The sequence below is a fragment of the Pleurodeles waltl genome, unplaced genomic scaffold, assembly GCF_031143425.1.
Source record: "Pleurodeles waltl isolate 20211129_DDA unplaced genomic scaffold, aPleWal1.hap1.20221129 scaffold_54, whole genome shotgun sequence".
Lineage (NCBI taxonomy): Eukaryota > Metazoa > Chordata > Amphibia > Caudata > Salamandridae > Pleurodeles > Pleurodeles waltl.
Window position 1 is genome coordinate 3,503,170 of NW_027150248.1, and position 15,998 is coordinate 3,519,167.

Consider the following 15,998-nt stretch of genomic DNA (forward strand, 5'->3'; position numbering starts at 1 on the left):
CACCTATGATGATGCGGATATGTCTAAGGGCATAGAAGTCACCTTTCACTGTAGGCAAATCCTCCACCTGAGGGAAAACGATGTAGCAGGGCAGACAACACTCTGGATAACATGATGGAAAACTTAGGCTGGGACATCCCTGATGCCATGGCCACTGTTGTTTGAAATGACCCACTTGCCAGGAAATGGAGCACTGATAGCACCTGCACTTGAGGGGGGATTCCTGTGGGATGTCGGATTGCTGACATCAGGTCAGGCTCCAACTGGGCACACAGTTCCTGGATTGTGGCACCGTCAAACCTGTAGGTGATGATCAAATGTCTTTCCTCCATTGTTGACAGGTCCACCAGCGGTCGGTACACAGGAGGATTACGCCATCTCCTCACATGTCCCAGCGGACGGTGCCTAGGAAGGACAACAGCGACCACAGAGTAAACCTACTCAGAGGTATGTACCCACAGTCTACACAGAACACCATTCATACACAAAATGTGGCCTGTATTTGTGTTGGGAGACAAGGCCTAGGTATGTGTGACGCAGTTGGTAACTAAGCCATGTGGGCCCCTGAAATGGCGGCTGCCTGACCTATAAACTGGGACAATGGGATGTGAGGTAACTGCGCTGGTGTTGTACACCGTCGCGGTTGGCGGTCGAAGACCGCGGCGCAATGCTGCATTGGTTAACATTGGACCCTATGGGTCTCAGGAGCCAATGACGATGTACGCCGGCGGTGATGGTACGCACCGCCGCGGACGTGACCGCCGCAGAAGTGACCACCATTTTCTATCTGTTCAATCACTCGATACCTGATCTTCGACAGGAGAGGACCTACACTGCAAGTGCTGCTGTGACCTCAGTCTGGAAGAGACAATGGCTCGTGCGTCTGGGGAAAGGGCCCCTGCCTTCACTGCAGAGGAGTTGAAGAAGCTCGTTGACGGGGTCCTCCCCCAGTACACGCTACTCTACTGTCCTCCAGACTAACAGGTAAGTACACAGGGAGCACGTTGTATGGGCTATGCCTGTGTGGAGAGGGCTGGTTGTAAGAATGAAGGGGGCACAGTTCTGTATGCATGAAGGACTGTGTGTGCATGTGCCACATGGCAAGGGTAGGGATGTGGGCCACTCACTTAGACGGTGCAGTTGGTAATGACTTCTCTTCTTCCCCTGTACATGTCATGTAGGTCAGCGCCCACCAGAAGAAGGATATTTAGCGTGCCATTGCCAAGGACGTCCGGACCCTGGGGGTACACAACAGACGGAGCATCCACTGCCGGAAAAGATGGGAGGACATTCGCCGCTGGAGCAAGAAGACGGCGGAGGCTCAGCTGGGGATGGCCTCCCAACGTGGCAGGGGTGCCTGTCGAACCATGACCTCCCTGATGTTCCGGATCCTGGCGGTGGCCTACCCTGAGTTGGATGGGCGCTTGAGGGCATCACAGCAGACACAAGGGGGTGAGTACAACATCAATCAGCGGACTTAGCGTGCAGTGAAGGTGTCTGGGTGGGGGAGGAGGGCTGTGGGTTTCCCTAGGCCAGAACGAGTTCCGTAGGCTAGGCCCCTCCGTAATGCATGCCATGTGGCACCCCACCCCAACTCTGTAGAGTGCCAAGTACAGGTATTAATGCCCCTGTGTCATCTATGTGTGCAGATGTCGTCCATAGCCATGTAGGCCATATCCCAGTAATTGCATCTGTAGAGCCCAACAGCGTGACGTAGTGCAGGGGGCTGTTGTGTCTGTATTGTCCGCCAACGGTAGCGGTAAGCCATGCACTCAACCTATCTTTCTTCTGTTGTCCCCCCCTTTTTGTGGTCTCCCTGTTCTTGTGTGCATCAGCATCATCAGGTGGAGGTACAGTGGCACCGGAGCACGAGGGAGCTGCATCCCACATGGCCATGGAGGGCCACACCACGGACTCAGAATACACCAGTGGGACGGAGGGCGAGGAGAGCACCACGGCGGTCACAGGATCTGCAACCAGTGACCTGACTCTTCCTCCGATGGGAGCTCCCTTGTGGTGGCGGCAAAATCTGTGAACCCCACTTCTACAGGTACATCCGCCACTCCCCCTACCAGCACTGCTCTCCCAGCAGTCCCTCAGCCTTCGCCCCGTGCCCGCTCACCCAGGAGGGTGGGCATTACCTTCGCCCCAGGCACCTCAGCCCCTGCCCCTGTCACCTCTGCTGCCCTCAGTGAGGAGGCCATTGACCTCCTCAGGTCCCTCACTGTTGGGCAGTCTACCATTTTGAATGCCATCCAGGGTGTAGAAAGGGAATTGCAACAGCCTGACCAGAATGAATGGAGGGCATTCATTCTGGTCAGGCTGCCCTTCATCGAACCCTGCAAACTCTGGCCTCAGCACTGATGGCAGCCATTGTCCCTGGATCTAGCCTCCCCCCTCCAACTTCCTCCACCCAGACCCAATCCCCTGTACCCCAGCCTATCCCAAGCACACCATCAGACCAGCCTGCACACACCTCACCACACAGGGGAAGCTCAGGCAAACATAAGCACCACACCTCCCACAGGCACTCACGCAAACATCACACACATGCAGACACACCAACATTCACTGCCTCCACTGCCTCCACTGTGTCTCCCTCCTCCTCGTCTCCCTCCTCCCTCCCAGTCTCGTCTACACTCACACCTGTATGCACTACCACTACAGCCACTACGTCCCACACCAGCACACCCACCACCACACCCCACTCACGTGCAGTCACCACCCCCACTACCATTTACACGTCTCCTGTGTCCTCTCCCAGTGTGTCTGTGACGCCCCCTCCGAAGATACACAAACGCAGGCACACACCCACCCAACAGCCATCCACCTCACAACAGCCCCCAGCCCATGCACTTGCACCCAAATCCACAAAAGTTACACCTCCTACAACCACCACCTCTTCCTCCACTTCCAAACCCCCTCCAGCTACCCGTCCAAGTGTCTCCAAAAAACTTTTCCTGTCCACCATTAACCTATTTCCCACCATCCCCCCCTTCCAACTCATAGGTTCCGTACTAGCACGGAGCCACAGCACAGCCAGTCCCCCCCCCTGTGAAGCACCAGAAGTTGGACATGAGCAGGGTGAGATCAGCCCTGTCATAGTAGGGTTTTAGGCGGTTGACATGGAGCACCCTAAGGGGACTCCTGGCAGTGCCCAGGTCAACCAAGTAGGTGACCTCACCCTTCTTTTCAACAATTAGATGGGGTCCACTCCATTTGTCCTGGAGTGCTCTTGGGGCCACAGGCTCCAATACCCACACCTTCTGTCCTGGTTGGTACTGAATCAGAACAGCCTTCTGGTCATGCCATTGCTTTTGGAGCTCTTGGCTGGCCTGAAGGGTTTTATTGACCTTTTTCATGTACTCTGCCATTCTGGATCTTAGGCCGAGTACATAGTTCACTATGTCTTGTTTGGGAGCTTTTAAAGGTTGTTCCCAACCCTCCTTTACAAGTGTTAGAGGACCTCTTACAGGGTGCCCAAAGAGGAGTTCAAAGGGGCTGATGCCCACTCCTTTCTCCAGGTGAAGGTTAGACATATAGGTGACTTATAAGTTACTTAAGTGCAGTGGTAAATGGCTGTGAAATAATGTGGACGTTATTTCACTCAAGCTGCACTGGCAGGCCTGTGTAAGAATTGTCAGATCTCTCTATGGGTGGCAAAAGAAATGCTACAGCCCATAGGGATCTCCTGGAACCCCAACACCCTGGGTACCTCAGTACCATATACTAGGGAATTATATGGGTGTTCCAGTATGCCAATGTGAATTGGTGAAATTGGTCACTAGCCTGTTAGTGGCAATTTGGAGAGCAGAGAGAGCATAACCACTGAGGTTCTGGTTAGCAGAGCCTCAGTGAGACAGTTAGTCATCACACAGGGAACACATATAGGGCACATGCTTATGGGCACTGGGGCCCTGCCTGGCAGGGTCCCAGTGACACATAGACTAAAACAACATATATACAGTGAAATATGGGGGTAACATGCTAGGCAAGATGGTACTTTCCTACAGGGAATAACTAGCGAAATCAGTTATGTTGAAGAGGAGCTGGGTCTGGGTGCATCTGTTGACATTCAACACTCAAATTCCCCAGTGTTAAGACACTGCCTGTAGGGGATGTTCCCAAGTCAAATGTGACATCCAGGTCACTACCCACATGCAGTTGAAGCCATCATCCAACAACTCCCAGCTATGAGTTCTGTCTCACCTCCGGCCTCCAGCTTACCAGGAAAAAGAAGAAAGCTGCCAGTGTTGGGTCACCAAAATGTTCTGCATTGCCTCTTGAGGTTGTGGGTGATTTTCTTGCAATTTACTTTAGCAGACTGGAGAACTTCATTACAACATCCTTCGTGGTGTGCCACAACAGGTTGGCCAAGCTGGAGGCTTCTCTCACTAAGTAGGCAAAAGTATCCCATCCCATTTAGCCAGCCCGTATGAGGGCCCTGTCAACTTATACTTACCCTCCAGCATCGGAGCAGGACTGTGAGCCGATAACGGTGGACGTTCAGCTCACCATGTCAGCCCAGTCACCTAATCCACGACACGTAGACTCTGCAGCTAAGGATACCATTAACAGCACAGACATGTCTGGAAGGGGATGACTCTCATATCTTTGGGCAGGCTTTCCCCAAAGGAGCAGTACCTGGGAGGAGGCCGCTTCTTCAGCACCCAGTGGTGGCAGTGGGAACCCTAGATCTATCTGCTTTAACCTTGAGTTGCCTTCTTCAGCCACCAGTAGTGGTAGCGGGGACCCTAGCTCTATCTGCTTTAACCTTGACTTGCCTTCTTCGGCCCCCAGTGGTGGGCACGGGGACCCTAGCTCCATCTGCTTTAACCTTGACTTGCCTTCTTCGGCCCCCAGTGGTGGGCACGGGGACCCTAGCTCTATCTGCTTTAACCTTGACTTGCCTTCTTAAGCCACCAGTGGTGGCAGTGGGAACCCTAGCTCTATCTGCTTTGACCTTGACTTGCCTTCTTCTGCCCCTAGTAGGGGCAGCGGACACCCTAGCTCTATCTGCTTTAACCTTGACTTGCCTTCTTCGGCCCCCAGTGGTGGCAGCAGGGACCCTAGCTTTATCTGCTTTAACCATGACTTGCCTTCTTCTGCCCCTAGTAGTGGCAGCGGGGACCCTAGCTCTATCTGCTTTAACCTTGACTTGCCTTCTTCAGCCTCCAGTGGTGGCAGCGGGGACCCTAGCTCCATCTGCTTTAACCTTGACTTGCCACTTGCTGCAGCACTGTATGTAATTGTTCTTGTTAACGTGCCCCCCCACCTCAAATCTAGGCCGATTGAATACATTCTGCAGCTCAGAAACAAAATAGTTCATTGGTTGGAGGGGCACCTAAGAGAAAACTTGAACCTGCAGATATCCATCATTAAGGCACATAGAGTCAGTCGGCTAGGCGAGCAACCTAAGATTGTGGTTGGGGACTGTATTAGCATGAATTTCAACAGCCCTTATGTTGCTGGCCACGTACTGTTGGACCTTTCCGACACCTTGTGCTAGTGTTTTACCCCTGCCTTTGTGCTATTTTTATAGGTCTGTGACTAATCCACCTATCCTTTCTATATCCCATCAACTTCCTTCCACTGTTCAGGTGGGTGCTGTTAATAGTAATTTATCCCAAAGTGTCCCTACCTTTAATAGGTGTGATCCTTTGAGCTCGCTCAATGGCAACAATTGACTGCCTCCTAATACTGCCTATGTTGATAGCACTGCTGATGTCAGGGGTTGTCAGAATCCAACGATTAAGGTGGATTTTGTTATTTTAAGCAGGAATGTGGCAGGATTGTCCAAAAATACTGATGATGTTGGGTGGTTCTCCCTGTTGAGAAAAAGTAACATTATATACCAGCAAGAAACTTTGAAGACATCTAACAACTTTCTTTTGGAGGGCCATAAGGGATTTTTTCTTCCTACAGCAGGCTTCAGCTCAGGCAGAGCTAAAAGTGTTCTTACCGTTTTTACTGTTGCCCCAAGCAAGTAGTTACTGGCTCTTCAAAATTAACTCGCTGTCTTTCCTTTCAGAATTCTGGTGATATTTTACTTGATGGTTTGATCTTACTTTCACTTTTACCATAAAAAGCGTTTGGAGGCTCTGAAGGAGAAGCCAAGACACAAACTCAAAGTGAAATGTGTCATCAGGATTATGACCTTGTCATCAAGAGAAGGAAACATGTATTAAGACAAGCAGTGTGGGAAGACCTGGTGATCTTCTGTAAGCATAAAGACGGCTCTAAAGTTTGGGCTACTATCAATTGCCCCTTTTTAGCACCATCTTCAAGGAGCACTATTTACCAGCCTATTAACCCAGAATGCTGGCTTAAGCAGTACATATCCATCTAGGATGCTCCCGCCTTTAATGGTACCATGGATGCGCATCGGGATATGTCCTCACTCCCTACCACAGGCCCTCCTTTGACATTTATCAGGGAAGAGGTTCCGGATGCTATAGTTGATCTTCCAAAGAACAAAGCCCCAGGTCATGATGCTGTACCACTCGTAACATTGATTTATGGGCACCCCTTCTAACCCGTTAGGTCAACACAGCTATTCAGAGAGGTATTCCTCCCTCGTGGTCAAATTCTGTTATCATTCCAGTCTTTACCAAGCTCTGGCAAAGCCCATAGGTCTTGCTTTTTGGCTGCTACTGTAGACCTATTGGCTTTGCAAAGGTTTGTTGTTGATGCTAGCCTGAGCCAGCAGAAGCATTACTGCAGGTTGCATACACCCCGGCACAGGGAGATTGAGTGATTTGCCCAGAATCACAGGATGTTGCACCGATCCTGAGACTCGAACCTGGTTCCCAGTTCCATAGTCGGCACTTCTGGCTGTAGCGCCACAAGAATGTAAGTGTATGGCTAAATACGGAGAGAGGTGCACTGCTGGAGAGGCATCCACCAACACAGATCCTCTTTGGCGACAGGTGGGAAACTTAATTCTGCAAGGAACAATTTGAATTGAAAAATAAAGCAAACAGCAGAGAGTATGGCGCACAGTTTTTTGGCAGCGCACACTAACCTCATTCAGAACTGTGGAGCGTAGATAAAGACCGAGAAGAGCACAGAGCCAAATAGCAGTCAATCAACACGAGATAATAAATTCTATGAGGGACAGGACCTCTGCCAGCTGTTTTGTTTGTTGCTGCCATGGAGGAAGGACACACCTTGCTGCAGCTCATGGCCTGTATTGTTAAATAGGGTCGAAACTGGATTGAAACATTTTGGTCATTTTATATCACAAAGCTATGGTAACCCATCATGTACCTGCTCGTGTGTGCAGAGCCTTCTCCTGTACCTCTCTGCAGAGGCTGCTGCTGCTGTCTGTCACCTTTGATGTGTTGAATTGTTTTCTTTCTTCCATCTTCGCCTCAGCACAACCAGTCCACGGAAAAAAAAAACAAATTGCTATGAAGTGACCAGCGCTTCTGTTGGAATGGGGCTGAATAAATAGAGACCAGTGTGTGTGGGAGGAGGAGAAGAAAAAGACACAGGGGGAAGAGAAGAAACAGGATTTAGGTGTGTGAGAAGAAAGTAAACAAGAACTAGAGATTGCACTGATAAAAAATATAGGCCCAGATTTAAGAAAAGTGGTGCTTCATTACATGAAGCACCATTTTTCTTGCGCCCCATTGTGCCACTAACGCACCAAGTGTGCGCTGTATTAATGAGACAGCGCACCACGGAGCACGTTAGGATTAATAGCGTCATGATTTCTGATGCTATTGTGGTACTTTGCAGGATTAGTGGCAACAACTTTGGCACTAATCCTGCAAAGTACATAGAGGCCCATTATAAACAATGGTGTGCCTCAATTTAATGCCTGCACTGAGCTGGCATTAAAAATGAGGAGAAAAATGGTGCAGTGGAATCTCACAGATTCCACTGGCCCATTTTTCTGGGCCCCCTAATGGAGGAACGCCCCCTTGCATGCATTATGTCTGGAGCAGGCATAATGTGGCGCAAGAGTTTACAAAGTGGCGCAATGCATGTAGTGTGGCACTTTGTAAATTTGGCACAACGTTTTTGCCAATCTAACAAGAACATTAACATAAAAAAATGACGGTAATATGGTGCTAGGTGGCGCTAGGCTCTTCTTAAATTTGGGTCATAGTACCCATGGTTGCAAATCATTGCAGGAGCCAAAAGAATAAATGAAGGATATAAGAAGCTCCGCACGGGCCTCAGCAGAGTAACAAGCCCATCAAGCAGGAGGGAGGAGGAAGGGGCACTGCAGGAAGCCCGCGAGAGCAGGGGGAGGAGTGAGCAGAGCCAGCAATACGGAGAGGAAGTGTGGTGGCCATGAAGCGGGTGCCGCCCAGGGCAAGGGACAGAAAACTGCACACTTGAGGGAAGTGCTCATGAAAATGAAACAAGCCTCGAGTGAAGCGGGGATGAGGGAGTGCGGTAGCGGCTGGATGCCGAACTTGCGTTCAACTTTGACGGGAGCATCTGTGTTACCATTCTGAACCTGAAAATGAGTTGACATAAAAAGTAGTTCGCTGACAAACATATACATTAAGAACAGAGTAAGCGTACATGTAACAGGGGTAGTCACCATGGGAGGAAACCAAGCAACGAAAGGAGAGACAAATACAACTGACCAGTAAAAAACTCACATTTACAAGATTAAAAGCAACGGGCAGCAGAGGGGGGGCACATACTTAACAGAATAGATAAGATTTCTTGAGGAGATAGCGCATGTGCTGCCTAGGGGAAACATAAAAAGGAAAACAAGGATTAACCCTGCTGTTACAGGCCCATTTCATTGAAAGAATCAAGAGTGAGAGTAATTGGGAGAGTTCTATTGAGTAGGTTAACTGTGTGGGCTAGTGAACATGAGCCTTTCTCCGATATGTAACACAGCTTCCAGCCTGGGAAGGGCAACGTGGGCCAAGGTTTAAATCTCTACCTACTTGTAGCCAAGTACACCAAGGCAAAGGCAGGCTCCCTTCATTTGGGGTTTATGGACTTCAGCTCAGCTATGGACAGGGTTAACAGGGCTAAGCTCTGAAACATATTGATGGGCGTGGATTTTGATAAAACGCTGGTTACTTTTCTTAGAGACTTGCATTTGGACCTTACAGTTACTGTCTGTTATGGGCCCGCAGTGGAGTGTACATCTAAATTTGCCTTGAATTGTGGTGTTAGACAAGGCTGGATACTGGCACCTTTTTTATTTATTTTCTATATAAATAACCTGAAAAGGGTCCTGTGTGCAGAAGGGCATGATCTAGCAAGGGTGAACCGTTTGTACTTCCTACTTGTCTCATGTCTCTTTTTTAGTTTTCTCTTCCACCATACTTTCTGCATCTCGCTCTCTTGTTCTCTTTTTCTCATTTCTTTCTGTCAATTCAATTCATCGTTCATTACTCAAATTCACTATTGCCTTATCAGTAGGGCACACGTCGGGGGAGGATGCAGTTTGATGGAGGCCCCCTACTATTTTTTAGAAAAGGGACTCAGTTCCACCTCCGCCCCAGCCTGCGGCTGAGAGGTGTTACCTGGTGGATGGCTCTGCAGGTTCTTGCATCTGCAAATACTGGCATCAGAGTGTTTGTAACTACCCGTCCCACCAGCATCGTCCCCTTTAATTGTGTGAATGGCACAAGAGAGGAACAGAGAACATGACAAAATTAACCCTTCTACTGCTTGATGCACTGTAAATGTGAAACACCTTTGTGATTTGGAGCTGGGTAAAGAACACCATTAGGAAACAAACACAAGTTGCCAGCACATTTTATTTATTTGCTGAAAGTTATATAAAAATATAATTTCCAAGTTCCACATATCTGTTTAATAATATTTACACTTTCAGCCATTTTCGAGTTTAGTTACAGATTGATAGTGGGAAAAACATGATGCATAAAAAGTAAAACCAAAATGTTCTTTTAACATTATATTATGTTTCTTGTTTTTAAAATAGGCCGTCGACCTTTCACATGAGGATTATTATAAGGGCCTGAGATCACTTTTTGTGACATCACTACATGTGATATCATTGTGATTTTCATATGAGAAGTGTCCCCCTCCCTTTCTTCCTCACAACTTGTGCCCTGTTTATTGGCATGATGTTAGTCTATGGGTATTAAAAATAAATATATAAATTCACAGGTATTCAAGCCGTTCCTCTAGCGGTGTCACGCATTGCAAGTATTTGGCTGCTTCTTGTGTCTATTTTCACTTTCTTTTATTTTGCTCCCTCTTTCTTTGTCTCGCTCCCTTTATCTCTCTTTTGCCCTCTATATCTGACACACTCCTTCTTGCTTTAGCTTCATGAATGTCTCTGCCGCTTCTGACATTCAGACAACAAATCCTTCTGAACATTTGAGACTAAGGGACAACCGGTGTGGAAGAGGAGTTGCAGGATGTGCAATTGATCGTCCTAGCAATTAAATGTGTTTGATGTGGGATTTAACTATTTCACCACATTCTTCAAACAGAATCCGCTGGTTCAGTGGCTTCATTCTGGTAAAAAAAAGATCTTGGCAAGTCCCAAAATTCTTGGGGGGAGTCAAGCCAGAGTCACACTTAGGCCCTCATTTCGTACTTGGCGGTTAGGCCCGCCAGCCGGCATGGTGGGCCGAACCGCCATATAAAGAACAGGGTGATGGCCGCCAACGGCAGCCGTCACCCACCGCCATGCTTGGAAACGCCATCCGTCAGAGTACCTGCGCTACCCTGCGGATAATGTTTCAAATGCTGCCAGCCTTTTCATGGCGGGATGTCACGCCAGGAAAAGGCTGGCAGAGGGGGTGCCCAGGGGCCCCCGTGCAGGCACCCGTCGCGCATGTCACTGCCCGATTTACAGGCAGTGACATGCGTGACGGGTGCTGCTGCACCTGCCGCACAACAACATTGGCGGCGGCTCCTCATGGAGCCGCCCTAAATGTTGGGCCCGTGATCCCCGCCAGGCCGGCGGGTGGAGACACTGTCTCCCGCCGTGTTCGTAATGAGGCCCTTAGTTATAAGGTCCAAAGAACGAGCGGATACATCAACTGATTCAATGCTTAAATGATGCAGCAAACATTATGAAAGAGCAAGGTATACTCTTTTGGATTAAAAATAGGCTGTTTCCTGAACACCTGTGCTTCACTTTAGTTCAATACATATACTGCAGCGGCATTTGTTAATAGTAATATATACATTTTACCAATGAAGGTTCCCATCTCCAGAGCCCTGACAACACGTCCATGAGCGAAACGATAGGTGACAATTTGTCATTTGCACTGTATTTATACTGCCAATATTTTTGTATGTGGGACAGTCTTATAGCGTGTTAAACTACAATAAAGTGACCTCACTATGTGTAAAATGTTAACATTTCTTTTTTGAACAAGGCTAAACGTGGGATAAGTCAGGATACACTACTTTCTTCACTCACAAAAACAAAGATTACAGAGACGGTATACTTAGAAAATAGAATAAAAAAATAATAATTAGGAATTGACAAAAAAAAACAAAGGTTATGGGGTGCTATATGGCTGTGGAAAAGCTACATAGTTTACATTAGCTAGAATTTTAGCACTGCATGTTCTTACTGGGCTCTGAGGCACAGCCTCCCATTTTAAGAAAAAAAACACATAAAGCAGTTTGTTCGAGACACAGGAAGAACAAAGTTCTAGATGTGATCTTTGGAGGTGCGTTTCCACCCTCGGACAACCATAACTTTTTCCCCTTGCTCACTCTTCGCCCGTTCATGGTGCTTATAGTTTTATGAGAAACTCTTTATAGTGGGTTCTGTCATTTCACAATAATTCCTCTCAAGAATTGTGCCATCATGCCCCGATTCTGTCCTTTACCCAATTAGGATTTGGTTGAATAATTCTCTGTAAATAAGAAAGTCATAAAACACATTTATATACAATTAATCTAACAGTGAATCATTTACGTAGTGAGCAGTCAGCCAAGATCCAGCTCAATGTTAAATATCTCTGGGAAGTGCCACTATGATGGGTGCATTGACAGGTGCGTGTGAGGATGGACATTAGCATTGCTTCTTCCATGTCAGAGATTGGGTGGTAAGTATCGTGCACTGCAAGCATTAATCCTGAGAGTTACAGCTCACATTCTGCTGCTTTTACGTCTTGTGCTTTTGGACACTGTTCTCCGGCTACTGCCAGTGAATCATCAATGTTGTTTGAAAATGACCAAACACCACGATCAACTGTGAACATTCACCAGCGTGTGCTTGTTAAACTAGTTCTTCTTGCAGGGACTCAGTCCGAGTGTGTTGGGTTTATGGGTTTTATCACTAACCCCTCAAGTTAGCTGAAAGTACCCTTGTTAGTCCCAGTATTGTTCAGAGTGCTGCCTTTACAGGTAGCAGGAACAGGTGTGCTTGGATGTTTTTCTTTGCAACTGAACAAAAACCAACAATGTTTCTTTCATTTTAGTCAACAATGTGCTAGTCTCCCAATGTGCTTCCTGGTATGTCATGTTGTTTTGTTATGTGTGCAAAAGTGAACAATCACTGAGAATAGCCACGTTTTATAATTCTACAGGTATTGATATTTGTGTTTTTTCTTTTCTGACTAGACGGGTCTTCTATGATCTGGTATTTGAATGTCCCACATCATTGACATTTTAGCTTTCTCTGTAATTCCTTCATGTTAAAATAACTGCACTTTTTTGCTCCTGTCTATGCCCTCAGATGGTTCACTATTATTGTTAATCTTCTTAAGTTCTTTCCAGACTCGCAGCACCTCTAGGATTATTTCCATGTGAGTGAAATGAAAGTGTGTGTTCGCTTAGGACTTTGTGGAATCGAAAATTGACGAAAGCTCTTCACAATTTCAGTGCACTTCTAGGTCTTCCCACTGTGTGTTTGCTCATGACTTCTAGAGAGCTGATAATTGACAAAAGCAGTTCTGACATTCATTGCAATGTTTTTGTTTTTCTTCTGTGTGCGTTTGCTGATGTACCAATAGTTTAATAACTGAAAAAAGCTATTTACACATTCACTGCACCCGAAAGGCTTTTCCCCAGTGTGTGTCCACTGATGAATACTTAATGTTGAAAAGTCACTAAAACTATTTTCACATTCATTGCATTTGACTAAAGCTCTTCATACATTCACTGCACTTGAATGGCTTTTCCGCTGTGTGTGTGTTCCTTGATATATTTGTAGGCCTGGTAAACTAAAGCTCTACACATTCGGGGCAATTGAAAGTCTGTTCCCCTGTGAATGTTCCCTGATGAATCCTTAATGTTGGTACGTTCCTAAACCTACTTCCACATTGACCGTAATAGTATTGTTTACCCCCTGTGTGTTTGCTGATGGCTTCGGAGTTTTGATAATCAACTGATCCTTTTCACACATTTACTGCACCTTTATGTTTTTCCCTGGTGTGTATTCGTTGATGCTTTTGTAGGCCTGATAAGTGACTAAGGTGGTCATTATGACCCTGGCGGCCGGCGGAACACTAGCGGTAATACCGCCAACAGGCTGGCGGTGTTCCACCAGTGTATTATGACCGTGGTGCATTAACCACGGCCATAACGCCAGCCCCTCCACTATACCGCCAGCCTTCCGCCGGGCGTCATAATCCCCAGGGCAGCGCAACAAGCAGCTCTGCCCTGGGGATTATGAGTGCCCAACCGCCAGCCTGTCCATGGCGGTAAAACCGCCATGGACAGGCTGGCGGAAAGGGGGACTCTGGGTGCCCCTTGGGGCCCCTGCACTGCCCATGCACTTGGCATGGGCGGTGCAGGGGCCCCCAGACACAGCCCCATCGCGCATTTCACTGCCTGAATTTCGGGCAGTGAAATGCACAACAGGTGCTGCTGCACCCGCTGCACATCAACATCTATTATGAGCCGGCTTCAATGTTGATGTGACTTGTCCGCTGGCCCAGCGGAAATGTCAAAATAGGGTGCCACGGATACCGCCAGCACTGTTCATACAATTCACTGCACTTCAATGTTTTTTCTCCTGTGTGCATTCACTGATGATTCCTTAATGCCGAAGAGTCACTAAAACTACTGCCACATTCACTACAATGTTAAGGATTTTCTCCTGTGTGTGTGCGCTGATGTCTATGTAGGTGTGATACCTTACTGAAGCTCTTCACACATTCACTGCACTTGAATGGTATTTCCCCTGTGTGTGTTCGCTGATGAGTCCCTAATGATGAAGCATAACTAAAAGTGCTGCCACATTCACTGCACTTGAATGGTTTTTCCCCTGTGTGTGTGCGCTGATGTCTTTTTAGGTTTGATAAGTGACTAAAGCTCTTCAGACATTCACTGCACTTGAATGTTTTTTCGTCTTTGTGTGTTTGCTGATGAATCCTTAATGATGAAGAGTAAATAAAAGCGCTGCCACATTCATTACACTTGAATGGTTTTTCCCCAGTGTGTGTTTGCTGATGAATCACTAAAGATGAAGCACAACTAAACGTGCTGACACATTCACTGCACTTGAAGGGCTTTCCCCCCGTGTGTGTTTGCTGATGTCTTTTTAGGTTTGATAACTGACTAAAGCTCTTCACACATTCACTGCACTTGAATGGTTTTTCCCCTGTGTGTGTTCGCTGATGAATCACTAATGATGAAGCATAACTAAACGTGCTGCCACATTCACTGCACTTGAAGGGCTTTCCCCCTGTGTGTGTTTGCTGATGTCTTTTTAGGTTTGATAAGTGACTAAAGCTCTTCAGACATTCACTACACTTGAATGTTTTTTCCCCTGTGTGTGTTTGCTGATGAATCCTTAATGATGAAGAGTAAATAAAAGCACTATCACACTCACTGCACTTGAATGGTTTCTCCCCTGTGTGTGTTCGCTGATGTCTTTGTAATTGTGATGACATACTAAAGCACTTTGCACATTCACTGCACTTGAATGGCTTTTCTCCTGTGTGTGTTCGCTGGTGTCTTCGTAGGTGTGATGACATACTAAAGCACTTTGCACATTCACTGCACTTGAATGGCTTTTCTTCTGTGTGTGTTCGCTGGTGTCTTCGTAGGTGTGATGACATACTAAAACACTTTGCACATTCACTGCACTTGAATGGTTTTTCCCCTGTGTGTGTTCGCTGGTGTATCCGTAGGTGTGATGACATACTAAAGCACTTTGCACATTCACTGCACTTGAATGGTGTTTCCCCTGTGTGTGTTCGCTGATGAATCCTGAGTTGTGAAGAATCACTAAAACTACTTCCACATTCAGTGCAATGGTATGGCTTTTCCCCTGTGTGTGTTTGATGATGTCTTTGGAGGTGTGATGATTGACTAAAGCTCTTTAAACATTCACTGCACTTAAATGGTTTTTCCCCTGTGTGTGTTCGCTGATGAATCCCTAATGATGAAGCATAACTAAAAGTGCTGCCACATTCACTGCACTTGAATGGTCTTTTCCCAGTGTGTGTTCGTTGATGCTTTTTTAGGACTGATAGTCGACTAAAGCTCTTCTCGCATTCACTGCACTTGTATGGTTTTTCCCCTGTGTGTGTTTGCTGATGGCTCTGTAATTCTGGTAATTGACTGATGCTCTTCACACATTCACTGGACTTGAATGGGTTTTTTTCTGTGTGAGTTTGCCGATGGTGCTTTAATTGAGGTGAGAAACTAAAGCTCTCGCTAAATGTGCATGATTTGTTTTTCTTGGTTAGTGTCTGTGGGTCGGGTATATATTTGTCTACAGCCCAAGTCTGTGCTTCCTGATGAGCCATATGGCTGATAAAGCACTTGCACGTTTGATTTCTGAATTAAAACTAACGTTCAATAGCCATTAAATACGTGTCACACTCATAATATATATAAAATATGTTGTAGGTGGTTGTGCCTTTAGATTGGATTATGGCTATGCACGCTTGTGGGTAAAGATTCATCTCCCTTCTGGCCGGTGCAAATTCGAACAGTCTGTTGTATTGTAGATAGCAGAACTCCTCTTTCCTTTACCCCTCCGTTGTTTGGCTCCACTCTGTTGTGCTTTTCTCTGGTTGCTGTGATTTGGCCAGGAAGAGTTTACAATACACGCAAAGCATTGAATG

At 47.0% G+C, this 15,998-nt stretch overlaps 1 pseudogene; it reads right to left on the reverse strand.

The window, feature by feature from the left end:
* Window positions 1-15,777, reverse strand: part of LOC138278712 (zinc finger protein 850-like) — a 195,312-nt pseudogene extending 179,535 nt beyond the window's left edge.
* Between the last annotated feature and the right edge of the window lie 221 nt (window positions 15,778-15,998).